General features: G+C 42.9%; 1 protein-coding gene across 1 annotated transcript in view; it reads left to right on the forward strand.

Moving 5' to 3' along the window:
• Positions 1–21,679, forward strand: part of SOX5 (SRY-box transcription factor 5) — a 583,674-nt gene that overhangs the window by 267,176 nt on the left and 294,819 nt on the right. The window lies entirely within an intron of this gene.

The following is a 21,679-nucleotide window of genomic DNA, read 5'->3' on the forward strand; positions in this document are numbered from 1 at the left end:
TAAATGAATAAATAAATACATCCATAGGTAAATACATAGATAAATAAATAAATCACAGATATACACACATGTGCTACGGGGCTGGGAGATGAATGAAGGAGCAAATAAGAGCAGCACAGAATGGAGTGGGAGAAGAGGAGGGAAGGGCTCAGTTAGGGAAGCCTTCTTGGAGGAGATGTGCATGCATTTATCGTCTTTCCACATAGCATCTGGTAAGCACTAAAAATGTCTGGATTTTTGTGTGTGATGCTAGACTGTTGAGGAAAATAATATTAAAATGCCTCGAGAGTTCTTTGTGTCATTTGATGGGAGAGTTTTTTTTTTTTCCACCATTTGAGTGGATGTTGCATAATCAGTCCAGCGGTTAAAATATCATTGTGGAACGCTGTGTCAGCGTGCTAAAACTCTAGCTCTTGAAAAATCAAATTGCCAGTATTGAACAAACAAACATTTCTTCCTTCTTAAGTCCATCACCTCTCAAACTGGTTCTTTGAAGAAGTCAAAGACTCTCAGGCTTGGGTTCTTCCCACTAAGCCACCCTGTTTCCCCGTATGGAGTTCATTTTATTATTATTAATATTATCTTGTAGCGCTGTACCTCCCCTAGTATTTAGTACAATGCTCAACATAGACGAAGAACTTAACAAATCCCTCAGTTATGGAGAAGCAGCATAGCCCACTGTTGGGTAGCGACTGTCTCTATATGTTGCCAATTTGTACTTCCCAAGCGCTTAGTACAGTGCTCTGCACACAGTAAGTGCTCAATAAATACGATTGATGATGATCGTGGATAAAGCACGGGCCTGGGAATCAGAAGGACCAGTTTCCAATCTCAGCCTCACCACTTGTCTACTATGTGACCTTGGGCAAGTCACTTAATTTCTCTATGCCTAAATTACTGTATCTATAAAATGGGGATTAAGATTTTAAGCCCCAGGTAGGACATGGACTAGGCCCAACCGCATTCGGTTGTATCTATCTCAGCACTTAACGCAGTACCTTGCACATGTTAAGTGCTTAAGAACTACCATTAAAAAAATAAACGTTCAGTCTAATACAAATCCACTCCAAGGTAGCCTGACGTTTCTGCGCCTATCTTACTGTTGGAGAGCATTCTCAACTGTCCTCATCCTGGTATCTTACAGACTTTTTGGAGAGTCAGGACGTTTTCAAAGTCCAGAGGAACTGAAAACAGGATGGTAAAGGAAGGAGGTGCACCATTCATTCATTCATTCATTCATTCAATTGTATTTATTGAGCACTTACTGTGTGCAGAACACTGTACTAAGCACTTGGGAAGTACAAGTCGGCAACATATAGAGACGGTCCCTACCCAACAACGGGCTCACAGTCTAGAAGAAGTATCAATCTGTGGCATTAATCGAGCGTTTACTATGTGCAGAGTACTGTACTAAACACTTGGGAAAGTACAATGCCAAAGAGTCAGTGGATACCATCCCTGGCTAAAAGGAGCTTACAGTCTACAGAGAAGCAGCGTGGCTCACTGGGAAGAGCCCAGGCTTGGGAGTCAGAGGTCATGGGTTCTAATTCTGGCTCCGTCACATGTCTGCTGTGTGACTTTGGGCAAGTCACTTCACTTCTCTGGGCCTCAGTTACCCCATCTGTAAAATGGGGATTAAGACTGTGAGCCCCACGTGGGACAACCTGATCCCCTTGTATTCCCCCCAGCGCTTAGAACAGTACTTTGCACATAGTAAGCACTTAGCAGATGCCATCATCATCATTCTTATTATTAGTATTATTATTACAGGGGGAGATGGGCATTGAAGTAGATTAGGTATAGGGAAAATAATATAAGAATTAAGTAAGCATTGCGGGGCGGAGTGAGTGTCAAAGTGAACTGATCACCTTGTAACCTCCCCAGTGCTTAGAAGAGTGCTCTGCACATAGTAAGTGCTTAATAAATGCCATTATTATTATATCTACCCCAGAGCTCAGTAGACCATTTGGCACATAGTAAACACTTAATAAATGCCATTATCCCCTCCCCATCTCCTGGGAATCAGAAATCAATCAATCAATCAATCGTATTTATTGAGCACTTACTGTGTGCAGAGCACTGTACTAAGCGCTTGGGAAGTACAAGTTGGCAACATATAGAGACAGTCCCTACCCAACAGTGGGTTCACAGTCTAAAAGGGGGAGACAGAGAACAAAACCAAACATACTAACAAAATAAAATAAATAGAATAGATATGTACAAGTAAAATAAATAAATAAATAAATAAATAAATAAATAAATAGAGTAATAAATATGTACAAACATATATACATATATACAGGTGTCGTGGGGAAGGGGAAAGGCCTAGTAGACAGAGCATAGGCCTAGGACTCCGAGCGGACTAGATTCTGATCCCGACTCTGCCACTTGCCTACTCTGTGGCCTTGGACAAGTCACTTCACTTCTCCGTGCCTCAGTTACCTCATCTGTAAAATAGGGATTAAGAGCGTGAGAGCCTGTGGGACCTAGACTCTGTCGAACCTGACTAACTTGCATCTACCCCAGAGCTTAGTACAGGGTCTGGCATATAGTAAGCACTTAACAGGTACCATAAAAAGCAATAATAAAAAAATAAAGAAATTCCAAACAGGCACCTTATCGATGTTCAGAGCTGCTCGGCTGGGCTAAACACTGATTGGGAAATGGGTCACTTCAGAACAGGTTCAGTAAGTGGGAAAGGGAATGAAGATTTCCATTGTCTCTGTCTTCCCTTCTGCTCTTTTACTCTACTCGGCTTAGCTGGAGATACATCAAGGGAAAACAGAGTGATTCATGTTTGTGGCTTTTGGGATACACTTAGTCCTGCCTGTTTTATTCTGAGATTTGAATGCGGTCAAGGAATTAGAGGATGTTTTGGGGACGGCACGAGCCTATTTTGGGATATGGCCCTAGTGGGAAGAGCAGGTCCACTGAGCTGGGAGGAAGAGTTTCCAGTCTGGGATCAGACTGCTCTCGGCCTGCTGTCTCACCTTGGACAAATCTCTTAGCCTCTCTGGGCTCTGGGTTCGTCATCTGTAAAATGGCTTGTCTCTAGACTGTAAGCTCATTGTGGGCAGGGAATGTGTCTGTTCACTGTTGAATTGTACTCTCCCAAATGCCTAGTACAGAGCTCTGCATACAGTAATTATGGTTCTTCTTAAGCGCTTACTATGTGTCAAGCACATAGTAGAGAAAAGGTAATCAGGTTGTCCCACATAGTGCTCGTAGTCTTCATCCCCATTTTACAGATGAGGTAACCGAGGCTGAGAGAAGTGAAGTGGCTTGCCCAAGATCGCAGAGCAGACGAGTGGCGGAGCCGGGATTAAAACCCACGTCCTCTGATTCCCAAGCCCGGGCTCTTCCCACTAAGCCACGCTGAATTTGATTGAATCATCATCATCATCATCATCATCAATCGTATTTATTGAGCGCTTACCGTGTGCAGAGCACTGTACTAAGCGCTTGGGAAGTACAAGTTGGCAACATATAGAGACAGTCCCTACCCAGCAGTGGGCTCACAGTCTAAAAGGGGGAGACAGAGAACAAAACCAAACATACTAACAAAATAAAACCTCTCCCTACATCACAGCGACCATAGATGTGAAAGTAATGTAAAACATAAAAGCACAATAGGGTTAGATTGTTAGCTCCATGCGGGCAGACAATGTGTCTCTTGCTCCAATTATAATATTAGTAATTATAGTATTTGTTAAGTACTTACTAAGTGCCGGGAACTGTACTAAGCGCTAGGCTGGGTATAAACAAATCAGGTTGGAAACAGTCCCTGTGCTATGTGGTGCTCGCAGTCTCAATCCCCATTTTACAAATGAGATACCTGAGGTCTGGAGAAGTGAAGTGACTTGCCCAAGGTCACGCAGCAGAAAAGTGGCTACGCTAAACTGCTTTCCTCATAGCATGGCCTAGTAGCAAGAGGCCCGGCTTGGGAGTCAGAGGACGTGGGTTCGAATCCCAGATCTGCCACTTGTCTGCTGTGTGACCGACCTTGGGCAAGTCACTTCACTTCTCCGTGCCTCAGTTTCCTCATCTGTAAAATGGGGATTAAGACTGTGAACCTGAGTGGGACAAACTGATTAATTTATATCTACCCCAGCGCTTAGAACAATGCTTGGCACATAGGAAGCACTTCCCAAGCGCTTAGTGCAGTGCTCTGCACACAGTAAGCGCTCAAGATATACGATTGAATGAATGAATAAATGAATGAATGGAAGGAGCACGGGCTTGGGAGTCAGAGGTTGTGGGATCTAATCCCAACTCCGCCGCTTGTCAGCTGTGTGACTTTGGGCAAGTCACTTAACTTCTCTGGGCCTCAGTTCCCTCATCTGTAAAATGGGGGTGAAGACTGTGAGCCCCACATGGGACAACCTGATTCCCTTGTAACTACCCCCAGCTCTTAGAACAGTGCTTGGCACATAGTAAGTGCTTAACAAACACTATCATTATCACTATCGTTATTATTATATATACCCTAGTGTTTATTGCACTGAACCCATTGTTTGACCTCTTTGGTAAACCTGTGAAAATAGCAATAATAACATGATTATTATTCTCAATCAAGTGGGAAGTCACTTGAGAAGCAGTTTAGCTCAGGGGAAAGAGCCCGGGCTTGGGAGTCAGAGGTCATGGGTTCAAATTCCGGCTCCGCCACTTGTCAGCTGTGTGACTTTGGGCAGGTCACTTCACTTCTCTGGACCTCAGTTACCTCATCTGTAAAATGGGGACTAAGACTGTAAGCCCCCTGTGGGACAACTTGATCACCTTGTATCCTCCTCAGCGCTTAGAACAGTGCTTTGCACATAGTAAGCGCTTAACAAATGCCATCATTATTATTATTATGATTATTTTCTCCAAGGAAGGCTGGATGCTTTTCAGATACGGATTATGCCTTCCCAACAGAACCGTGGTTAAGTCATCAACCACAAACCACCCAACCAACGTTGAGAAAGATCATCCACTTTCTCTAATTTGGTGGAAAGAGAATCTAGCTCATCTCCTACTACAGCCCAATCCACACACTCCACTCACCTCACACCAACCTACTTTCTGTACCTCAAATTGATCTAACTCTCTGCCAACCCCTTGCCCATAATAATAATTATTATGGTATTTGTTAAGCACTTAAAATGTGTCAGACATTTTACCAAGCGCCGGGATGGACTCAAAAATCTCCAGTGGCTACCAATCAATCTGTGCATCAGGCAGAAACTCCTCACCCTGGGCTTCCAGGCTGTCCATCCATCCCCTCGCCCCCTCCTACCTCACCTCCCTTCTCTCCTTCTCCAGCCCAGCCCGCACCCTCCGCTCCTCCACCGCTGATCTCCTCACCCTACCTCGCTCTCGCCTGTCCCACCATCGACCCCCGGCCCACGTCATCCCCCGGGCCCGGAATGCCCCCAGTCCCTCTGCCCATCCGCCAAGCTAGCTCTCTTCCTCCCTTCAAGGCCCTGCTGAGAGCTCACCTCCTCCAGGAGGCCTTCCCAGACTGAGCCCCTTCCTTCCTCTCCCCCTCGACCCCCTCTCCATCCCCCCCATCTTACCTCCTTCCCTTCCCCACAGCACCTGTATATATGTATATATGTTTGTACATATTTATTACTCTATTTATTTGTTTATTTTATTTGTACATCTCTATTCTATTTATTTTATTTTGTTAGTATGTTTGGTTTTGTTCTCTGTCTCCCCCTTTTAGACTGTGAGCCCACTGTTGGGTAGGGACTGTCTCTATATGTTGCCAATTTGTACTTCCCAAGTGCTTAGTACAGTGCTCTGCACATAGTAAGCGCTCAATAAATACGATTGATGATGATGATGATGACAAGCAAATCAGGTTGGGCACAGTCCATGTCCCACGTGGGCCTCACAGTCTCAAACCCCATTTTACAAGTGAAGTAACTGAGTCCCACTGTAAATGAAGTGACTTGCCCAAGGTCATACAGCAGACAAGTGGCAGAGCCGGGATTAGAACCCATGACCTTCTGACTCCCAGGCAATGCATTATCCACAATACCAGGCTGCTACCTCTCTCAACTTTGGCACTCTCATATCCTACAGTCTACCATCTTTCCCACCTTCAATAATTCAATCAATGATATTTATTGAGTGTTTAATATGTGCAGAGCACTGTCCTAAGCGGGGGTTTTTTCATGGTACTTGTTAAGAACCTTATTATGTGCCAGGCACTGTTCGAAGTCCTGGGTTAGAGACAAGATAATCAGTTTAGACACAGTCCCTTGACCCACCTGGGGCTCAGAATCTCTTTTAAAAGGAGATTGTCTTTGGGGTTGTCCATTTTAGGGGATGATGAGATTTTGCAGCCATCACAGCCCTCCATTCAGTGGAGGTCATGTGTTTCAACATGTGAGAGGTAAATACCATTTCAGAACTAAACTGTGGGCAGGGAACGCGTCTGCCAACTCTGTTTCATTGTATGCTCTGAAACACTTAGTGCAGCGTTCTGCACATGATAAGCTTTTGATAAACACCACTGATAAATACTGATCTTGTGTTCTCATCTAGAGTCACTCCCAAGTGATTTGCTCCAAAATCCATGAAAAGTTAGAAGAGAAAACAAAGAGAACAATTTGTTCAGTCAGATGGAATATTTTAGTTGAGCAGGCTTTGTGCAAATCTTGAAATATTATTTGGAGCATATCGAAAGACGATGTTTGTCTTCATTTTTATTTCACGTGAAGTTTTCGGTTCACCCGAAATATCATTTGTGTTGTATCTCAGACTCTCTTCAACTGCTCACCTACCTGCACTTCAGAATTCTCGATACGTCTTATGAATCGTGTTAGTTTCCATTGTTCATATCATTTCTGACATCTGGCAAACTGAGATTGTGAATTGTTTTCCCATATGTTGTGATAGAGAAGGCTCAGGATGTGGGGTTGTTTAGCATCCGGCGAATGTGCTTTAATTCTCACTTCCAGTGGTAAAACATTCTGTCATATTTTTAAGAATATTGTAAATCTTGTCCTAATATATTTCCTAGTGGGGTTTTCATTTCCATGTCTTTGCCCATCTTTTACCTTTCCCCAGCTCATTGAGCTCTCTATAAAATTTCACCTCCTATCAGTGACATTGCATTTCATTCCCAACAAGTAAGCGACACGGTCCAGTGGATAGAACCCAGGTCTGTGAATCAGAAGGACCTGGGTTTTAATCCTGACTCCGACACTTGCCTGCTGTGTGATCTTGGGCAAGTCACTTCACTTCTCTGTGCCTCAGTTCCCTCATCTGAAAAATGGGGATGAAGACTGTGAGCCCCATGTGGGGCAGGGACTGTGTCCAATCTGATTTGCTTGTAGCTACCCCAGTGCTTAGAACAGTGCCTGGAACATAGTCAGTGCTCAACAAATACCAAAATTATGGTTTTTATTATTATCAATCATTTAGGCAAGAAAGATTTTGAATGGACGGCTGATTGAGGAGAGCTGATTGATTGATATGTTAAATGTATCAAATTTATCAAAAGGATTCATTATTTCAGTTTCTTAAGAGTTGTAAGTCACTCATGTCTGGAGAGGGCAACCCAGATGTGTCATTTTAGGTGTAGTTATAATGGCAAGGTGACATCTTGGGAGAATAGTCTTTTTCCCCTTAAAGCATTTAATGACCTTGCCCTGCCTACATCATCTCCTTCACTTCATTCATTCATTCATTCATTCATTCAGTCGTATTTATCGAGCGCTTACTGCGTGCAAAGCACAGTACTAAGTGCTTGGGAGAGTACAATTCAACAGCAAATAGACACAGTTCCTGCCCACAACGAGCTCACAGTCTAGAAGGGGAGAAAATGGGGATTAAGACTGTGAGCCTCACATGGGACAACCTGATTACCTTGTATCTAACCAAGCACTTGGAATAGTGCTTGGCACATAATAAGTGCTTAACGAATGCCATCATTATTTATTGTTATAAATGTCTGTGAGTATATAAACAAGTGTATATATACATATACACATGTAGATATACATAACAGTGAATTCAGGGTGCAAATCTGAATTTACTTGTACATATCTATCCTGTTTATTTTATTTTGTTAGTATGTTTGGTTTTGTTCTCTGTCTCCCCCTTTTAGACTGTGAGCCCACTGTTGGGTAGGGACTTTCTCTATATGTTGCCAACTTGTACTTCCCAAGCGCTTAGTACAGTGCTCTGCACATAGTAAGCGCTCAATAAATACGATTGATCATGATGATAACAGTGTATATATACATAAGTGCTGTGGAGCCGGAAGGGAAAATGAATGAAGGGAGAAAATCAGGGTGACGCAGAAGGGCGTGGGAGAAGAGGAAAGGAGGACTTAGTCAGGGAAGGCTTCTTGGAGGAAATGGGCCTTCGATAAAGATTTCCTATTCATTCATTCATTCATTCAATCGTATTTATTGAGTGCTTACTGTGTGCAGAGCACTGTATTAAGCGCTTGGGAAGTACAAGTCAGCACACAGAGAGACAGTCCATACCCAACAACGGGCTCAGAGTCTAGAAGGGGGAGACAGACAACAAAACAAAACATGGAGACAGGTGTCCAAGTCGTCAGAACAAATAGAATTAGAGCTAAATGCACATCATTAACAAAATAAATAGAATAGTAAATATGTACAAGTAAAATAAATAGAGTAATAAATCTGTACAAATAGGGTGGGGGGGATGGGGAGGAGGAGAGGAAAAAGGGGGCTCAGTCTGGGAAGGCCTGGGAAGGCCTGGAGAAGCAGCGTGGCTCAGTGCAAAGAGCATGGGCTTTGGAGTCAGAGGTCATGGGTTCAAATTCTGGCTCCGCCAATTGTCAGCTGTGTGACTTTGGGCAAGTCACTTCACTTCTCTGTGCCTCAGTTCTCTCATCTGTAAAATGGGGATTAAGACTGTGAGCCCCATGTGGGACAACCTGATCACCTTGTATCCCCCAGCGCTTAGAACAGTGCTTTGCACATAGTAAGCACTTAACAAATACTATTATTATTATTATTATTGTTATTATTATTATTATTATTATTATTATTATTATTATTATTATTATTACAGCCCAGCCTGCTCACTTTGCTGTTCTAATGCCAACCTACTCAATGAACCACAATCTCATCTATGTCACCACCGACCCCTTTCTCATGTCCTGCCTTAGGACTGAAGCGCCCTCGCTCTATATATAGTAATAATAATAATAATGGTATTTAAGCACTTACTATGTGCAAAGCACTGTTCTAAGAGCTGGGGAGGTTACAAGGTGATCAGGTTGTCCCAAAGGGGGCTCACCGTTTTTAATCCCCATTTTTCAGGTGAGGTAACTGAGACACAGAGAAGTGAAGTGACTTGCCCAAAGTCACACAGCTGACAGTTGGTGGAGCTGGTATTTGAACCCATGACCTCTGACTCCAAAGCCCAGGCTCTTTCCACTGAGCCACGCTGCTTCTCCATCTGACCGACAATCACTCTTCCCAGCCTCAAAGCCTTAGTAAAATCCCATCTCCTCCAAGAGGCCTTCTCCAACTAAGCCCTCCTTTCCTTTTTTCTCTCTCCCTTCTGCCTTGCCTTTGCACTTAGATTTGCACCCTGAATTCACCCCTCCCTCAGCCCAACAGCACTTAGATTCGTTTCTGTAATTTTTTTACTTATATTAATGTCTGCCTCCCCTTCGAGTCTGTAAGGTCACTGCGGTCAGGGAATTTGTCTAACCACTCCATTACACTGCACTCTCCCAAATGCTTAGTACTGAGCTCGGCACACAGTACATGCTCAAGAAATATGATTAATCGATTGATTTCTTCTACAAAATGCCAAGATGCAAATGTAGTAGTAGCCCTACTGAGAGCTCACCGCCTCCAGGAGGCCTTCCCAGACGGAGCCCCATCCTTCTTCTCCCCCTCTTCTCCCTCTCCATCCCCCCCACCTTACCTCCTTCCCTTCCCCACAGCACCTGTATATATGTATATATGTTTGTACCTATTTATTACTCTATTTATTTAACTTGTACATATCTGTTCTACTTATTTTATTTTGTTAATATGTTTTGTTTTGTTCTCTGTCTCCCCCTTCTAGACTGTGAGCCCACTGTTGCGTAGGGACCATCTCTATATGTTGCCAACTTGTACTTCCCAAGCGGTTAGTACAGTGCTCTGCACACAGTAAGCGCTCAATAAATACGATTGATTGATAGTAGCAGTAGGAGAAGCAGAGAAGCAGCGTGGCTCAGTGGAAAGAGCCCAGGAACAAGGACTTCCATGGAATGGAGGAGTGAGACATAAATGCATTCACAGAGTAATCAGATAAACAATTGAACATCATCATCATCAATCATATTTATTGAGCACTTACTGTGTGCAGAGCACTGTACTAAGCGCTTGGGAAGTACAAGTTGGCAACATATAGAGACGGTCCCTACCCAACAGCGGGCTCACAGTCTAGAAGATGCATTTGAATAAACGGTGAGAAGTGTACCCTGACATAGATGACAGGGTACACTTTTAGACTGTGAGCCCACTGTTGGGTAGGGACTGTCTCTATATGTTGCCAATGTGTACTTCCCAAGCGCTTAGTACAGTGCTCTGCACATAGTAAGCGCTCAATAAATACGATTGATGATGAGGTAGAGCTGGTATCTTCTGAATCTCCATAGCCCATTCTACTCCACCAGACCCCCTCTCCCTATTCTTATTGCTCTCCCCCATTTCAAAGCCTTTGTGAAGGCACACCTCCTCCAAGAGGCCTTCCCTAACTAAGCCCTCCTTTCCTCTTCTCTCACTCCCTTCTGACCACCCTGACTTTCTCCTTTTCTTCACCCTTTATTCATCTAACAAGAAGCAGCACAGCCTGGGAGTACGGGCCGGGGATTCAGAAAGTCATGAGTTCTAATCCTCGCCCCACCAGTGTTCCGCTGTATGACTTTGAGCAATTGCTTAAATTCTCTGGGCCTCAGTTCCGTCATCTGTAAAATGGGGATGAAAACCGGGAGCCACACATGGGACAGGGACTATGTCCAAGCACTGTTCTAAGCGCTGGGGCGGTTAACAAGGTGATCAGGTTGTCCCATGGGGGACTTACAGTCTTCATCTCGATTTTACAGATGAGGCAACTGAGGCACAGAGAAGTGAAGTGACTTGCCCAAAGTCACACAGCTGATAAGTGGTGGAACTGGGATTTGAACCCATGACCTCTGACTCCAAAGCCCAGGCTCTTTCCACTGAGCCATGCTGCTTCACCAAACATTAACAAATACCAACATTGCTATTATTGTATATTGGTATATATGTTGCCAACCTGTACTTCCCAAGCGCTTAGTACAGTGCTCTGCACACAGTAAGTGCTCAATAAATACGAATGAATGAATGAATGAAGCTGATTTGCTTTATTTTGTATCTACCACGGTGCTTAGAACAGTGCTTGACAGATAGTAAGCCCTTATCAAATACCATTATTATTATTGTTATTATTATTATTGCCCTTCTCAGCCCCACAGCACTTACATTCATATGTGTAATTTTATTTATTTATATTAATATGTCTCCCCCTCTATAATAACGATAATTTTGGTATTTGTTAAGCACTTACTATGTGCCAAGCAATGTTCTGAGCCCTGGGGGAGATACAAGGTAATTAGGTTGTCCGACATGGGGCTCACAGTATTAATCGCCATTTTCCAGATGAGGTAACTGAGGCACAAAAAAGTTAAGGGACTTGCCCAAAGTCACACAGCTGATAAGTGGAGGAGCTGGGATTAGAACCCATGACCTCTGACTCCCAAGCCCGGGCTCTTTCCACTGAGCCACGCTGCTTCCCATAAAAAAGATGAGGATTATTATTATTATTATTATTATTATTATTATTATTATTATTATTATTATTATTATTATTATTATTATTATAATTCCCACATGCCTCAAACAGGCACATAAAGGAGGTGAGTAGCGGATGTCAGAGCTGGCCACTGCTTTGGAGAAGACCTTTATTTGCTGGATGCTCGATGCAGAAGGGGACTGGGTCGAATAACTCTGCAATATAGTACCCTCCTAAGCGCTTAGTACAGTACTCTGCATACAGTAATTGTATGTATGTATGTATGTATGTATGTATCCCCACAGCACCTGTATATATGTATATATGTTTGTACATATTTATTACTCTATTTATTTATTTATTTATTTTATTTGTACATATCTATTCTATTTATTTTATTTTGTTAGTATGTTTGGTTTTGTTCTCCGTCTCCCCCTTTTAGACTGTGAGCCCACTGTTGGGTAGGGACTGTCTCTAGATGTTGCCAATTTGTACTTCCCAAGCGCTTAGTACAGTGCTCTGCACATAGTAAGCGCTCAATAAATACGATTGATGATGATGATGATGATGCTCAATAAATACTTCTGATTGATTGGAAACAGTTGTGACAAAGACAGTTGGCCCAACAGCAGACTCTGCCCACATCATTCTGATGTCCTGGAGACATGAAGGCCTCATGAAGCAGTGTGGTCCAGGTGAAAAAGCACGGACCTGGGCATCAGAAGGACCTGGGTTCTAATCCCAGCAGTGCCACGAGTCTGCTATGTGACCTTGGGCAAGTCACTTCACTTCTGTGAGCCTCAGTTACCTCAGCTGTAAAATGGGGATTAAGACTGGGAGCCCCATGTGGGACAGGGACTGTATCCAACCCGATTGCGCTGTATCTACCCCGGCGCTTTGAACAGTGTTTGGCACATAGTAAGCGTTTAACAAGTACCATTATTATTTATGCTAATAATAATGATAGCATTTATTAAGTGCTTACTATGTGCAAAGCACTGTTCTAAGCGCTGGGGAGGTAACAAGGCAATCAGGTTGCCCCGTAGGGGACTCACAGTCTTAATCCCCATTTTACAGATGAGGGAACTGAGGCACAGAGAAGTGAAAAGACTTGCCCAAAGTCACACAGCTGACAAGTGGCGGAGCCAGGATTTGAACCCATGACCTCTGATTCCAAAGCCCGGGCTCTTCCCACTGAGCTACACTGCTTCTCATGTCCTTGATGGTGGCATTTATCCTCACCCACACATAGATCCTATCTTTCAGCGGAAGGCTTGTGCACATCTGAGGTTATCATCTCTCTGAAATGGACAGAAACAATCACATTTGTTAAGCGATTACTGTGTGCAGAGCACTGTACTAAATGTTTGGGAGCATACAATCAAACAGAACTGGTCAGCACATTCCCTTCTATCTTACAGACCATTGGGATGAGTAAAATGGTACGCCTTCCCATCGGAAATGATTATCTGCTCAATCAATGAAACCATTTCATTTGACCATTCATTCATTCATTCATTCAATCGTATTTATTGAGTGCTTACTGTGTGCACAGCACTGTACTAAGCGCTTGGGAAGTACAAGTTGGCAACATATAGAGACGGCCCCTACCCAACAGTGGGCTCACAGTCTAGAAGGGGGAGACAGAGAAAAAACATAATAGATTAACAAAATAAAATAAATGGAATATGTACAAGTAAAATAAATAAATAGAGTAATAAATACGTAATAAAAACATATATACATATATACAGATGCTGTGGGGAAGGGAAGGAGGTAAGGCGGGGGGGGGGATGGAGAGGGAGAGGAGGGGGAGAGGAAGGAGGGGGCTCAGTCTGGGAAGGCCTCCTGGAGGAGGTGAGCTCTCAGTAGGGCCTTGAAGGGATGTAGATAATAATAATAATGATGGCATTTATTAAGCGCTTACTATGTGCAAAGCACTGTTCTAAGCGCTGGGGAGGTTACAGGGTGATCAGGTTGTCCCACGGAGGGCTCACAGTCTTAATCCCCATTTCACAGATGAGGTAACTGAGGCCCAGAGAAGTTAAGTGACTTGCCCAAAGTCACATAGCTGACAGTTGGCAGAGCCGGGATTTGAACTCATGACCTCTGACTCCAAAGCCTGTGCTCTTTCTAGAGAGCCACGCTGCTTCCCCATGATGATGATGATGATGATGATGATGGGGATGGGGATGATGATGATGGTATTTGTTAAGCGCTGACAAGCACTGTTCTAAATTCCCGGATTAATATAATGTAATCAGGTTGGACACAGTCCCTGTCCCACATGTCGCTCCCAGTCTCAAACCCCATTCTGTTGATGAGGGAACTGAGGCCCAGAGAACTGAAGTGACCTTCCCAGTGACCCGCCGACAAGTGGCAGAGCCAGGATTAGAACCCAGGTCCTTCTCAGTTCCGGACCTGGGCTGTACTGACTACACCATGGGAAGAGTGAGCCCACTGTTGGGTAGGGACTGTCTCTATATGTTGCCAATTTGTACTTCCCAAGCGCTTAGTACCGTGCTCTGCACATAGTAAGCGCTCAATAAATACGATTGAAGAGAGGGTCATTTGTGCATATCAGGTATTTTATAGAAACACAAAATCCCGAGTAACCTTCCAGTTGAGGATTTATTGAGCCCTCCCACCTCTCCATCCTATTTTCTCCAGTCTCCTCTCCTTTCCTCCCCCTCTCCTTCCACGTTTCCCTTCCCCACCCCCTCTCCCCACCTCCCTGTCTTTCCTCGGGAGGGAACTAATGGTTGGATCACGATCTGCCCCTTCCCTCGCCTGACTTGTCTGACATCATAAATTATCCCGCTCCAAAGAGACTACACTCATTAGCGCTGCACTTTGCGGAGAGAGCCAGCCTCGAGAACACCGCACGCTCCCATTTTGATTAAAAGTTAAAATGCTCTGACCGCCACAGTCGGGGGAGAGAGCGTCGGAGGTGGTGGAGGAGAGCACCGCGGTGCTGATAAATAAAAATAATAGCGGTTACCATTGGTGGAATGACCCAGAGAGGAGTGCCATTTGTTCTTCCCTTTCACTTGTCAACAGCTCTGGTTTAAAAGCCCCAGCCATTGTTCCGGGCCTAATAGCACCTGTTGGGATGAGAAGAAGATGCAGCTGTCAGAAAAATGAGGGAGGGGGAGAAGGGACAATGACCCATTCCACGACGATACGTATTCTCGCGCAGCTGCGGTGGGACATTTCGAATCTCCGAGAAAGTATCCCGGGAAAGGCTCCCGCTGGCCCTCCTCGATTTCCCCTTCTTTGAGCCCTTATGGTTGTACATATTTATTACTCTATTTATTTATTTATTTATTTATTTATTTATTTATTTGTTTATTTATTTATTTATTTATTCTACTTGTACATTTCTATCCTATTTATTTCATTTTGTTGGTATGTTTGGTTCTGTTCTCTGTCTCCCCCTTTTAGACTGTGAGCCCACTGTTGGGTAGGGACTGTCTCTATGTGTTGCCAATTTGTACTTCCCAAGCGCTTAGTACAGTGCTCTGCACATAGTAAGCGCTCAATAAACACGATTGATTGATTGATTGATTGATTGAGCCGGCGATGATTCCGCTAGGAATCAGAGCTAAAAATTTTGAAGAATGTCGGACAATGAGAGAAACCCAGCTCTCTGGATCTCCCTAGAAGTGAGCTTGTAGAACGAACAATGGGTAAAAAAAAATCAACACAGGACAAAACAACCCCCACCAAAGTCCCAAAGTCTAAGCAGTCTCCTCAGCAGAATCAATCAATCAATCAATCGTATTTATTGAGCACTTACTGTGTGCAGAGCACTGTACTAAGCGCTTGGGAAGGACAAGTTGGCAACATATAGAGACAGTCCCTACCCAACAGTGGGCTCACAGTCTAAACGGGGGAGACAGAGGACAAAACCAAACATACTAACAAAATAAAATATAATAGATATGTACGGGTAAAATAAATAAATAGAGTAATAAATATGTACAAACATATATACACATATACAGGTGCTGTGGGGAAGGGAAGGAGGTAAGATGGGGAGATGGAGAGGGGGACGACAGAAGCTGTGGCTTTTGGAAGAGTGAGGTTTCTGGTTTTTCGAGATCGTTTTTGAAAGTTTGGATGCTTTGACAGGAGAGGTGAAATGTATTTATTCATTCATTCAGTCGAATTTATTGACTGTGTGCGGAGCACTGTACTAAGCACATAAGGATAGAGGGAGGTATGGATAACTTTTGGAAACATTGTAAGTCTTTTGTGCTTGGCCTTGATGGAGATAATAATAATGATGATGGTACTTGTTAAGTGCTCACTATGTGTCAAGCACTGTTCTAAGCACTGGAAAAGTTTCGAGATTGTTTTTGAAAGTTTGGATGCTTTGACAGGAGAGGTGAAAAGTATTTATTCGTTCATTCAGTCGAATTTATTGACTGTGTGCGGAGCACTGTACTAAGCACATAAGGATAGAGGGAGGTATGGATAACTTTTGGAAACATTACAAGTCTTTTGTGCTAGGCCTCGATGGAGATAATAATAATGATGATGGTATTTGTGAAGCGCTTACTATGTGCCAAGCACTGTTCTAAGCACTGGAAAAGTTTCGAGATTGTTTTTGAAAGTTTGGATGCTTTGGCAGGAGAGGTGAAATGTATTTATTCATTCATTTAGTCGAATTTATTGACTGTGTGCGAAGCACTGTACTAAGCACATAAGGATAGAGGGAGGTATGGATAACTTTTGGAAACATTACAGGTCTTTTGTGCTAGGCCTCGATGGAGATAATAATAATGATGATGGTGTTTGTGAAGCGCTTACTATGTGCCAAGCACTGTTCTAAGCACTGGAAGAGATACAAGGTAATTAGGTTGTCCCACATGGAGCTCACAGTCTTAATCCCCATTTTACATATGAGGTAACTGAGGCACAAAGAAGTTAAGTGACTTGCCCAAAGTCACACAGCTGACAAGTTGCTGGGATTAGAACCCACAACCTCTAACTCCCAAACCTGTGCTCTTTCCACTAAGCCACACTGATAAGCATTGATAAATCAGTTTTCAGACGTTACCAAATGAGTAATTTTATCTAGGAGGTTATCGGTTCTGAGATGGCTGAAGTTGAGCTAAAATTGTAGATGAAACCAGATAGTAATAATGATAATAATTGTGGTAGTTGGTAAGTGCTCACTACGTGCCAAGCACTGTACTAAGTGCTGGGGAGGGTATAAGCAAATCGGGTTGGACACAGTCCCTGTCACACATGGGGCTCGCAGTCTCAATCCCCATTTTACAGATGAGGTCACTGAGGTCCGGAGAAGTGTAGTGACTTGCTTAAAGTCACACAGCAGACAGGTGGTGGAGCCAGGTTTCCCAAGCCTGTGGTTTTTGCACTAAGCCATGCCGCTTCTCTGATATATAAGGAGGAACTGCGTATGAATTGTCTCTGTTGCTGAATTTTACTTTCCAAGCTTGTAGTACAGCGCTCTGCACACAGTAAGTGCTCAATAAATACGATTAAATGAATTAATGAATATGTATATATAAGTGGCTCAGTAGAAGGAGCCCGGGCTTGGAAGTCAGAGGTCATGGATTCTAATCCCGGCTCCACCACTTGTCTTATGTATGACCTTGGGCAAAATCACTTAACTTCTCTGTACCTCAGTTACCTCATCTGTAAAATGGAAATTAAGACTGTGAGTCCCACATGGGACAATCTGAGTACCTTGTATTTACCCCAGCGCTTAGAACAGTGTTCTGCACATAGTAAGCGCTTAACAAATAGCATTATTATCATCATTATTATACATATGTACATATATATATCATACATATATACATATACATACATATATATGTATCAGTGGAAAGAGCATGGACTTTGGAGTCAGAGGCCGTAGGTTCAAATCCCGACTCTGCCACTTGTCAGCTGTGGGACTTTGGGCAAGTCACTTAACTTCTCTGGGCCTCAGTCCCCTCATCTGTAAAATGGGGATGAAGACTGTGAGCCCCTCGTAGGACAACCTGATTACCTTGTATCTACCCCAGCACTTAGAACAGTGCTTTGCACATAGTAAGTGCTTAACAAATACCAACATTATTATTGTTATATACACACTAGGTAGGCAAAAAAAAACCCTTATCATATCCTCCTTCCTTGATAGTGGAGATGCTACTTATTTAGGGAACAGCTGTTTTTATTAAATGTTGTGAAACAAGAAGTATCATTGAGTCATGACCCAGTTTTACTGCTTTGGAATCCAAATGTTTGATCTTTTGAAAAAGCTAAAGTCATGGCAGGTTTTATATGGAACTGGGAGCCTCCAGGCTTTGATTCACAGTGACCATTGAGGATTCCATAAATGGACGGCAGATTTCCATTTTCTTCAGAGCACAAGTAAGCTTGTCAGAGATGCCTATTTTCCTGTTATAAGCTCTTTGATGACTGGCAAATGGAAATTTATAAAATCAATATCGTTGGCAATTCCGCCCTCAAACTACTTCTAGAAGTTAATTCACTTTGGGACTAATTAGATTGCAAAATAGTGGCAAAGGGAATACGAATATTTTGAAATAGCAGATTTGTATCTAATTTTTGTGTTATTTTTTCAAATATATCCTGGAAGAATTGGTCATTTCTAGGTACTTACTACAAGTGAGCCCGTTGTTGGGTAGGAACCGTCTCTATATGTTGCCGACTTGTACTTCCCAAGCGCTTAGTACAGTGCTCTGCACACAGTAAGCGCCCAATAAATACGATTGAATGAATGGAAGTGGCTGTTGGCTATTCCTAATTTGACAATCGCATCTTGGTTTCCATTGTTATTGGATAAACTTTCCAATTTTGAATAAGATGCCTTTAATGATTAACAGTTATCATAGAGTGTAAGCTCGTTGTGGGCAGGGAACCTGGCTACCAACTCTTTTATATTTTCCTCTCCCAAGCAGCTAGTGCAGTGCTCTGCCCACAGTAAGCACTCAATAAATACAATTGCATGAATGCATAAATAAGTGTCCCATTATGAATCGACCCTATAGTTTCTTTCCAGCACAATTCTTTTGGAAGGCCAATCCTGAAATCATAAGCCAAGAAAGTCTGACACTGAGACAAATAAAGTGGAATTCAAATTGTGAAGAATTTTCTGGGGAAGATTCTGTGTATCTATTGGGTCTTCAGATGGTGTTTTTAACTGCAGAATTGAGCGTTATCTACCCCTTTGGGACTACATTCTTTCTTTATCTCAGGTGGCGGTGGTCATTTTTCAACCTTAGAGTCACCGACAACTTAGCAAAGTGAAACATGTTTAAAGAAATGGCTTAGCATATGTCAGTGAGAGCAGAGCTAAATTGCAATTGGGAAACGAAAGGGAAGAAAAAAAAGGGCGGGGGGGCATTGTTTTGGTTTGGATCGTTCAGGCTATAGAGGTTTTGTTTAAAATCGTGGTTTTGTGTTGTTTTTTTTCAGAGTTACTTTGCCTTCTATTTTCACTAGGATCTCGAGCTGTGAATAACTACCACAACACCTAAGGAAAAAAAAAAAATCTCAAATAAAGCTGTCAGAGTCGATGAGGCAAATGCAGTGAAGGGATTGTGGTTTAATTCTTTGGCAGCGCAGACCTGTTGCATGCAGAATTAGCGCTCGCTGGCACTGGTTTTCCTCAGGCTCGTTTTTCCAGATGAGGGAAGATTCAGGCCAGCAGCGGGGAAAAGGAGAGAGGGTTATAGGGAATGAGAAGATCCTGGGCACATAGTAAGCGCTCAATAAATACGATTGATGATGATGGGCAAGCGTTGGAGCTCACTTATAAGGGTTGGCACAGTTTGTGGTCTTTCACTCGTGGCTGTCGCCATAGACAGTGAGGCAGAGAAGCATATGTGAGTGAAAAAGGCAGGTTGAAAAAGGTAGAGAATGTGTTGTAAATATAACAGAGTCCTAATGACAGATAAAAGAATAAAGATTAGAAAGGAGCTGGATGGGTGGAGCCTGAATTTATTCCCCCAAAAGTTAGTTTCATGACCATTAAACCTTTCACTCTGCTCCAAAGCTCCCTTTATATTCTTTTTTTTCCTGCTTTTGTTTTGAGGGTGTGTGTGTGTTTGAGTCACAATTCATTCATTCATCCATTCAATCATATTTACTGAGCGCTTACGGTGTGCAGAGCCTGAATTAAGCTCTTGGAAAGGACAATTCAGCAACAAGTAGAAACGATCTCTGCCCGACAACGGGCTCACAGGCTAGAAAGGGGGAGGCAGACATCAAAATAAGTAAACAGGCATCAATAGCATCAATATAATTAAATAGAACTATAGCTATATATGCATCATTAATAAAATAAATAGTATAATAAATAGGTATATGTATAGACAAGTGCTGTGGGGTGGCGGGGGTAGAGCAGAGGGAGGGAGTCTGGGTGATGGTGAGGGGAAGGGGAGGAAAAGAAAAAGGGGAGGCCACAGTAATCACCCATATATTTCAATTCAATGTATTGGGGAATTCCATTAACAGGCCCATCCAGTGTATTAGACTTAGTGTGTAAACGGTGGTTTTCCTCTGCAAGGTGAAACTACAGACAAAGTTTCTACCGTTTGACTCTTTGTACTTCGTGGCACTAGTAATAATAATAATTTTGGTATTTGTTAAGCGCTTACTATGTGCAAAGCACTATTCTAAGCGCTGGGGAGGATACAAGGTGATAAGGTTGTCCCACATGGGGCTCACAATCAATCCTCATTTTTACAGGTGAGGTAACTGAGGCCCAGAGAAGTGAAGTGACTTGCCCAAAGTCACACAGCTGACAAGCGGCGGAGCCTGGATTTGAACCCATGCCTCTGACTCCTACACCCAGGCTCTTTCCACTGAGCCACACACTAGAATGCAGAGTGTTTTTTGTTCCGTTTTGTTTTGTTTTTATGGGATTTGTTAAGCGTATCCTATGTTCCAGGCACTGTACTAAGCACAGGGGTAGATACAAGGTAATCCTTTTGGACACAGTCCCTGTCCCCATTTGAATCCCCATTTTACAGATGAGAGGACGGAGGTACAGAGAAGTGAAGCAACTTGTCCACGGTCACACAGCAGACAAGTGGCGGAGAGGGCATTAGAACCCAGATCCTTTTGACTCCCTGCCCTAGGCTCTACTGTTTAGACTATACTAAAGGAAGCGGAGAAGCAGTGTGGCTCAGTGGAAAGAGCCCGGGCTTAGGAGTCAGAGGTCGTGGGTTCTAATTCTGGCTCCACCACTTGTCTGCTGTGTGAATTTGGACAAGTCACTTCACTTCTCTGGGAATCAGTTACCTCATCTGTAAAGTGGGGATTTAAGACTGTGAGCCCCATGTGGGACAACCTGATAACCCTGTATCTACCCCAGCACTTAGAACAGTGCCTGGCACATAGTAAGCACTTTACAAATACCATTATTATTATTATTATTATTATTATTATTATTATTATTATTATTATTATTACTGCTTCCTAGCATTTAGACTTTCTGCTAAATGTTTGCTCAACATTTAGTAGAAGTTTGCTTCCCCTGAAAAGTGATTTTCAGGGATTGTTTGCCTTATGAGGTGTTTCAGGATCTGTAGCTTTTAAAAACACAAAAGTGTATTTTCATTTTATTGTTTCAAATGTGTTTTCGCGAGTTGCAAAACAAAAGCACATTCCTCCCATGTTCCAAATGGAAAGAGAAGAACGTAATACAACACCCACTACGCCATATTACAAAAACACATTGAATACTAAATTTACTTATTCAACTCATTCCTTTGAATGGGAAATGTATTGATTAACAGTTATGAAAAAACATCAAGTGTTTTATAAAAGTAATCTCTCTCCTCCTGGGAATTGCCAAATGTTTATCGCCTGAAAATGACATCAAAATGCTGAATGAGAAACT

This window comes from Tachyglossus aculeatus, chromosome 2 (assembly GCF_015852505.1).
Source record: "Tachyglossus aculeatus isolate mTacAcu1 chromosome 2, mTacAcu1.pri, whole genome shotgun sequence".
Classification (NCBI taxonomy): domain Eukaryota; kingdom Metazoa; phylum Chordata; class Mammalia; order Monotremata; family Tachyglossidae; genus Tachyglossus; species Tachyglossus aculeatus.